The sequence below is a fragment of the Sorex araneus genome, chromosome 1 (genome assembly GCF_027595985.1).
Source record: "Sorex araneus isolate mSorAra2 chromosome 1, mSorAra2.pri, whole genome shotgun sequence".
Classification (NCBI taxonomy): Eukaryota; Metazoa; Chordata; class Mammalia; order Eulipotyphla; family Soricidae; genus Sorex; species Sorex araneus.
In genome coordinates this window covers 381,438,834-381,447,974 of record NC_073302.1, presented here as the reverse complement: position 1 = coordinate 381,447,974, position 9,141 = coordinate 381,438,834, and positions in this window count along the sequence as shown.

Sequence of the window (9,141 nt, the reverse complement as noted above, 5' to 3'; positions counted from 1 at the left end):
TTCTGGGACACACACTGCTGTGCACAGGTTCTAATTCTGGACTCAAGGATCACTCTTGGCAGGCTAGGAGTGTGGGGGTAAGGGTAGAGTGCTGGGGGAATTAGACCTGGTTCAGCTACGTACATGGCAATTACCTTAGCCACTGTACTAGCTATCTGGCTCAAGATAGTTTTAAGTTAGAGTTAAAAGTTTTTTTTAAGTTAGAGAAACTCAAAAAGGGAGGCAAATAGTGCTCAGAGTTAGGAAAACATGAACCTTAGAGAGTAATACAAAATGGTTTAGAACCAAATGTTCTGAAAAGTTCTAAGAATCTATTTGCAGAGGATACTAGAGATTTATTAATAGATTTTCTTGCTTTATCACAGAACATTTGGGAACCCTGAAATGCTTCTGTTCTTAAATTCTCAAATATTAAAGAAAGTAATGATGGGTTATATAACATAACTTATATCACTCTTGGTCTGTGTAGCTGAGCAGGCTTATTTATGTTAAATTTGTTGGAAGTAAAGCTAACAGCATGGGTGGGGAATATCTTTTATCTCATCAGTATGTATTTAATACTACAATCTTGTAATTTCTAACAAAAGTATCTTTTATCTCAGAGGCCTATCAGTAATTACAATCTGACTATTTATAATGAATTCAAGAGGCATGACTGGTTTGCTTCATGATAGTGTAAAATTTTACTGGTCTGATCCTACTTTTGTCTATAAAAATTGATATCTGCATGTCATCTAGCATGTAAATATTTATTTAATTGAAATACTCAGCAGAAAAGATCTGATGGTGAAATTCAGCTCTCAGAAGAAATCAGAGTCCATCATTTTGAGGAAGACACTCTATGTTTGAGCAAATGTGAAGCTGAGGTTGCTTATTCAGCAGAGTATACAATATTAACCAACTGTTTTGCTTCAGTACACTTATTATTTATGACTCTCCAATTATTTTAGAGAACCACTTTTTGATTAATGTTTCTATTTCTATTTGATGGCTGTGCCCCAAGGTTTGAACTGTTTTGTGGAGCATAATGCAATTTAAGCTTGTTAGATAGATCAATTTCTATACCAGATAGTCATAAACATTTACAAACATCTTTTAATCTAACAGTTACATAGCAATATATTCTAAGAGTTTTTTGTATTGCACTTTATGCTAATTAGCCATCTTATTTCATTCATTGCTCTTTTAATAAAAATATTAGAATATGAAAAAAATATGGAGAAGTATATAACATATTGAAAAAATGCATGGTGAACAGCTTAGTGTATTCTCACGGTTTATATAAGACTGATGATATTTTGAAAAATTTAAGAGTGATACACAGTAAACACCCATAATAGAGACTACTACTTTTGGTACAAGATACTACATATATTACATAATCTGGGGGGTTAGAGAGGAATTCCAGCAGATTCAAAATCCAACACCTAATGGTCATTTTCAATCTATACATATTATGTATTGAGTAATTTTTTGAATCTGAAGAGGGAATAATATTTGGAGGGAGAAATTTTGGTGTTTAAGTTGCCAGGTTCTCAGATAGATTATTTAATTAAACTCTTGACTGAGAAAGATATCAGAAACCTTGAGGAGAGTTTTGAGCATATTGATACTGGCTTACATATAAATCAGAATAAATACCTTGTAATTAATACAAAAATTGACTTACAAAAATTAAGCAGCTGAAAATGAATGATTAGCTGTTCTTTCCTGGAAACTTTGTTATTATTTGCAGTATTTATTGTAGCATATTAATCAAATGAGTCAGATTGCCAATAAATAAAGCATTACCATATTTCACAAAGGATAAAAGATGAATTAAAGATTTTACATAAGGCAGAAAAGAAAACTAAGTAAAAAGTTAAAAAGCACGCTGAGTGAAGAACAGTCTGTTGACTTGCGGAAATCATTATTACTATTTTTTTTTCAATGTCCCGTGGCTTAATTGGTAGTATATGGTAGATAGCAAAGAAAAAGATAATATTTTGAGGGATCCAGATGACTTGGTTGAATGATATTCATGTTGTTTCTAATTACTAATGGTTGTTTCCTCACAAATGGTTATTTTTAAAATAACAAGACCGAGAAACACAAAACTCTGTATGGTCTCAACAGTGATTGTGGCTTGGCTTAATCACAGTTCTATCACTCTTTGCTCATAATACACAAAGTAATACTCTTCCAGAGAGAATGGGGTATTCTGTGCAATCGGGTTGGCATGAAGACAATATTAGAGTCCCATATTTGATAGTTATTATTTATATGAAATGGAGGTTGTATCGCTATCAAAATAGAATTACTTTAAAATGTTTACTAATAGAATAGTAGCTAAACACTAGTCATATTTCTTTATTAATTACTATGTCACTTGAGTTTTTGTTGATACTTTCCTCCAGATAATTTACATGCAATCATACAATGATTAAAGGTGAAGATACATAGAACACATTAAACATAGGTATGTATTTACTTATCATATATTACATATGTATACTTATACACACCTAAGTTTATATTTTTTCATATTTACATTTGTATGTGACATTGTTATATGCCATTAAATTTAATGATCCAAAGATCATTGGAAATGTCTAAAAGCAATGATAAAAAGTTGCAATTTCCTCTCAATTTTGTTTTATTTATTTCTAAAATATAGTCTTTTTGGAAAACTATACCAGGAATTGGTATTATTATTTTGCATCATGAACTTTGATTCATCAATATTTTTCTTATAGCCATCAGAGGCAATGACTTTTATCTTAAGTTTTAACGTAAATATTGAAATCTAAATGATTCACTAAGTTATTTGGGAAAACACTAATTTTTAGCTTTCTAGTCTTATGCTTTTTTTCCTATCAATTATTCAGACTAATAATTTAATAGCCTTTTATTTCTCCTCACATAGACAGTATTAATAGCAACCATCTTCAAAAGATTGTTTTCCCTTCTACTTAATTACAGCATGTATCTTACCTAAAATGTGCCTCACTCATGAAAGAACTGGCAGAGGAAACCAGGTGTGAGGGACCTGGGGTTGAGATCTCCAAGACTGTTCGGATGGGAACTGGGACCCTCCACCCAGATCCCACATTTTCCAGTAGCTAGGCAGTCACACTAACAAACTGCTCCCGGTAACCATGTAATACCATCAACAGCCAAGATCCAGAGATTGTAAAACAAAGCTCCTGGAAAAGAGTGACACAGAGTCTCCTGCCCCGTGCCTGGCTGTTTTCACCAGGGCCCCTTGGAGGGAGGTGGGTTAAGTTTTCCTTCCTGCCCCGAGCACAGCCCTGGCAGCCAAAGACCTCCAGAACTCAGTCACAAACATGCTCAAGGCCACTCTCCACAAGCTTGCATGAGCCTCACACATGAAGGAATTTTCAGAGGAACCTAGGTGTGAGGGATCCAGGGCTGAGACCTCTAAGAATGTTTGGATTGGGATTGGGCCTCCTCCACCCAGATCCCCCATTTTCCAGTAGCTAGGCCGTAACACCCACAAACTGCCCCCGGCTCTGTGTAATCCCATCAATGGCCAAGATCCAGAGACTATAAAACAAAGATCTCTCTTATTATCTAGTTCTCCCTCTTGGAGAACATGGCAAGCTACCGAGAGTATCCTGCCCACACTACAGAGCCTGGCAAGCTCCCCATGGCATATTTGATATGCCAAAAGCAGTAACAATGGTGGGTCTCATTCTCCTGACCCTGAAAGAACCTCCAAAGCAGCGCTGTTGGGAAGGACAAGTAAAGAGAGGCTGCTAAAATTTCAGGACTAGGACAAATAAAGATGTTACTGGCACCCGCTCGAGCAAATCAATGAACAACGGGATGAAAGTGATACAGTGATACAGGAATAGTAATTTTTAGTTTTCTAGTCTTATGCTTTTTTCCAATAACTATTCACACTAATAATGTAATACCCTTTTATTTCTCCTCATAATGACAATATTGATAACAACCTTCTTCCAAAGATTGTTTTCCTTCCTACTTAATTACAGCATTTGCCTTATCTAAAATGCCCTCTAATAACTTTCTCTTTGTGACTTTAAGCTTTACCTTTCTATTTACCCTAAAACCTATACAGAAATACTTTTTTCTCCAGTTATGGAAATTACTACAGTCAAGATCCTGATGACTTAGATTGTGAAGTGATCTGGCTGAATCTCATTTAACATTCTTGACCCATCAGTTACATTTCACATTGTTGATCAGCACTTTTTTGCCATGAGTGCAGTCCGTTCAGGTACCTGGGAGATAGCTTGACAGGACTATTGCACGCTTTGCAGGAGTTCATACGTTGGCACCACCCACTTCTTTGAGCTTTGCCAGAAATAGCTCCTGAGCATAAAGTTGAATATAGCTTCTGAGCATTGTCAGCTGTAGGAGAACATGGGGTTTGTCCTTTTAGCCTTGCCTTAGGGAACATAGTTTACCTTAAAGCAATGTCCTTTCTGTATGGACACAGGAAGACAATATTGTGCTTGTAACTTGGGAGCTGATTGACTCCAATAATATTTACTCCTGGGCATCTGCTTTCCTAACACCCCAAAAGCAGGATCCTGACGAGGGACAGGACGGATCCAGGGCAAGCGGTGAGTTATGTGCTACCCTGGCATCGAAATGGGCCAGGCCAAAGTGCCACAATACTCAACTATAAGTTGAGGGCATGATCATGGACAATGCTGTCATGATCCAAAAGTAACGATGATTTGAGTATTGTGGCACTTTGGCCTGGCCCATTTCGATGCCAGGGTAGCACATAACTCACCGCTTGCCCTGGATCCGTCCTGTCCCTCATCAGGATCCTGCTTTTGGGGTGTTAGGAAAGCAGATGCCCAGGAGTAAATATTATTGGAGTCAATCAGCTCCCAAGTTACAAGCACAATATTGTCTTCCTGTGTCCATACAGAAAGGACATTGCTTTAAGGTAAACTATGTTCCCTAAGGCAAGGCTAAAAGGACAAACCCCCATGTTCTCCTACATCTCCCCCTTTTCTTTTTATAAAAATACAAAACTTCGAATTAGAAGCACAATTCCAAATCACAATACAGTATTAATAGTTATACTAAGATTTCAGTCCAATCCTGAACCCAGAGCAGTGCTTATAATAAAGCGTCCAATGTCCTGCACTGTCCAAGGGATGATGAGAATCACTTTTCCGCGTTTTGACAACATCATGTGCCTTGATGAGGTTTGAAGAACTTTTCAGCAAGGTAGTAGTCCCATCATGAAGTCTCTGGAGAACTTTAATCAGAAGTCTAACAAATTGTCAAACAGTCTTGTAAAGAAGCTAGAAAACCTTTTCTTGCCATTTCTCTCATGTTGATTCCTCCGATTTCCTTGCGTCTTGCAGCTGAAATTGGTTGGCTGACTGGAGTTTAGAGAGTTAAGTAGTTTCTGACGGTTTGAGGGTTGAATTCGGTGAATCAATTGACTTCTGACAAGACGTAGTAGAACCCAAATTTTCTTTGTGGGTCTGTTACCTGCGAAAATATAAACAGACTTTTCCTCCTACGAGGAGTTTCCCCAATACATTCAAGTAGGGAAATACCTCCTTTTTTGTCTTTGATTTAACATGCCATATATCCGCTAAATATGGAGAAGTGGTGGGCTTAAAGCCGCAATGTTCCCTTAAAAGTCAAACTGCTTTCCCTAAGAGTAGGCCTACAGTGCCTTGTGGGATAGGTCCCTTTACATCAGAATTTAGTTTGTAGGGACACTCGGCAAGGGTTATCAAATCAGGACAGGGAATATCCAAAGCTGCGCTTCTGCTATCACTGGCTGCAGAAAGTCTACTGAGTGGAGCTCTGAAACTCCACATTGGGGATAGGGGCTGCAACTGGGAACATTCCCTGATTTTGCAGGTCCTAGGGCTTACCCCCTTGCAGTTATCTAAATTGCGATCAACAGCTGCCTCAAAATTGAAGTGACAATCTCTGGCCCAGTGATTTCGCCTCTTACACCTGGGACAGGGCCCTGGAGGTGCAAGTCTGGCTCGGCAGTCTCTGGCCCAGTGGTTTCCCTTACGGCATTGTGGACAAGGTCCAGGTAGTGCTCTCACAGTAGCACGGTTGGGAGGCACCCTGCAATCTTTACGAAAGTGGCCTAGTTTTCCACAATTAAAACATTTGCCCTTATCATGCCTCTGTATGGCATAGGCCTCAACAGCATTAATACGTGCCTGATGTTTGATAGAACCAACATTCCTACATGCCTTCAAGTACCCCATAATATCCTCCTTCTCCTTAATGGAGTGCAGAATGGCCTGGCAATCCTCGTTAGCATTTTCAAAGGCCAAACATTTCAATAGTCAGCATTGCCCCCTGCCCCACCTTCAGTGAAAAAAAATGATAGCAAAGTACAAAAACAATAAACAAGTTTACTTACTTAGAACTCCATCTCCTATAGATTTTTCTTGTATTTGTTCTTATCTTGATTTCAAACTTCATTACGTAGTAATTTTGTTGATTTTTGTTTTGGAGACAAAACCCATCAGTGCTGGGAGCTTATTACTTGCAGGGTGCAGGGGATCATGTCATGTAGTGGGGACAGAACCAGGGCAAGAAGCATGCAAGACAAATGTCTTACCCGCTGTACTATCTCTCCAGGCACCTAATCTTCCTTATTAAAATGTTCAATCTGTAATTGTTGGAAAATTCCGAACCCAACAATTCGACCTCTTCTCTTGTAGCTCATTCTAAATTCCTTTTAGATTCATGGCTCCAAATACTATTTAAAACATCAAAGTAAAATCAAGAGATAGAGTCACACAGTAATTTGCAAAGGAAATACTGAGAATGCAATAATGCAAATATAAAGGATAAGTATGATTTTTAGGTCTAGATATAGTACTCCAGATAGAAAAAATAATTGGAAAAGGGCTGCTTCCCACAGTGACACAGATTTTATTGATGAAGAAAAGTGTGCTCATTATCAACTGGATAAGGAAGTTATGGAGACTGCAAGGAAGAACAGGTAGTCTGAGAAAGTAACTCCTTTCTAGGGAAACTGTCTGTGATTAAAGTGCTCTGTGAACTCCCTGCCTAACTGTAAAAATAAATAAACAAATAAACAAACAAACAAATAAAAACCACATTCCCAGAGATAATTTATGCTTCTCTATACCTCAATTAAGAAATTTTTTTGTATCAGCTAGCAATGGACAGAATATGGGTATTACATGCAGGATAAAGGTAGATGTGGGGCTGCAGCAATAGCACAACGTTTGCCTTGCACACGGCTGACCTAGGTTAGATTCCCAGCATCCCATATGGTCCCCTGAGCACCGCCAGGGGTAATTCCTGAGTGCAGAGCCAGGAGTAACCCCTGTGAATCATCAGGTGTGACCCAAAAAGCAAAAAAAAGAAAGGTAGATGTGAATCTCAGAGGTAAAATAATAGACAGTATAATTCCTAAACTGTGGAGTCATATACATACACATTTAAATATATAAATTGTGCCTTTAAAAATTTTATTTGGAAGCATTACATATAACACTTTATGTAAGTATTCATTAATATCTTTTCCTTCCTAAACTATAGTTGATCATTTTCCACTTGATATCTTCTCCTGAGTGTCTAATTTATATCTCAAATATATACTCAAAACTGAACTTGAAATTTATCCCATAAATGTCTTTTTCTTTCTTATATATTTTTGTGAATAACAACTGTTTCCTTTTAATTCCTGAGTTCAAGGACGATTGGAATCATCCCTGCTCTATTTTTACTTTTAAAATTCAATAACTTGGGTGGAAGGGAATACTTAAGTGGCAGAACACATACCAAACATATGTGAGGTGCTGAGTTCAATTGCTAGCACCTCTGTATTCAGTGGCTTCTGGGCATAGTCAAAGCAGGTCAAACACTGAACCACTAGACCCAAACAACTAAACCATTGCTACAATGCTCCTCAAGTACCCTCTTGCCACTGGGTGTGTTGTTACCTTTAAAAATAATAAATATGCAATCTGCTAATATATCATATTGCCTGTGTCAAAATTTCTAATTATTTTCCAAATTTTATCATAGCAACATTGCCACAATCACAGACAACTAGGAACATCACCTTTTTTTGCTATTTCAAAATCATCCTAACTTGTTTCTTTGTTATTCTTGTTTGTCAAATCTATTCTCAACAGAGTTGTTACAGTGAATCTTTAAATATAAATCAAGACTCCCCTGTTCAAAACTTCAGCATCTTCTTACCTTCAAAAAAAAGTCAATATCCTCAAAAGCAGACTATAAAATTCAACACAATAATTCCTCTAAATGCACAATTACTTCCTTTCTTTTTCTTGAATACTTCAAACATTACCCACCATAGACCCTTTATACTTCTAGTATATGATTAAAGACTATTATTTTTTGCTACCTCAGAAAGAACAGCAATCTCCTTGCCTGTGTCTGTGCCCTCACTCCACTTTCCATTTTAGGTCATATCATATGACTCAAATGATATCATTTCAGATCAAATCTGAAATGTTGTAATTTATTTGTTTTACTTATTGCATTGCTGCTTTTATCATTTGGATTTGCCTTCCACAAAGACAATAGTTATTTCTGTATTCACTGTTGTGTGACTACTGATATTCCCCCAAGAAACATTAAAAAACATAAAGGTTTGTGGGCCATACTGGTGGTATGGCTTACTCCTGGCTCTGTGCTCAGGGATCACTCTTGGTGGGTTCAAGGGACAACATGAAGAGCCAGGGATTGAATCTGAGTTGGCCCATGCAAGGCAAGCACCCTACTCACTGTCCATGTCTGAGATTCCTATTTATCAAAATAAAAAATGTTCTTGCATTTAATATCAACAATAATTTTGCACCCCAAATATCAAGTATTCACTATCTATTAGTTAAAACTACTTGTGAAGGCCAGAGAAGTCATATAGCAGATGAAACATTTGCCTTGGAAAGACTGCCAAGTTTAATCTCTGGAACCCCTGTGTGTAAGATAACACTGGATTTGTCCTTTCAGCCTTGCCACAGGGAATTTAGTTTTCCTTCGAGCAAGGCCTTTTTGTATGGATACAGGAAGACGGTAAATATTATGCTTTGTAACTTGGGAGCCGATTGACTCCAATAAGTAGGGTCATGATGAGGGACAGAATGGACCCAGGGCAAACTGTGAGCTACC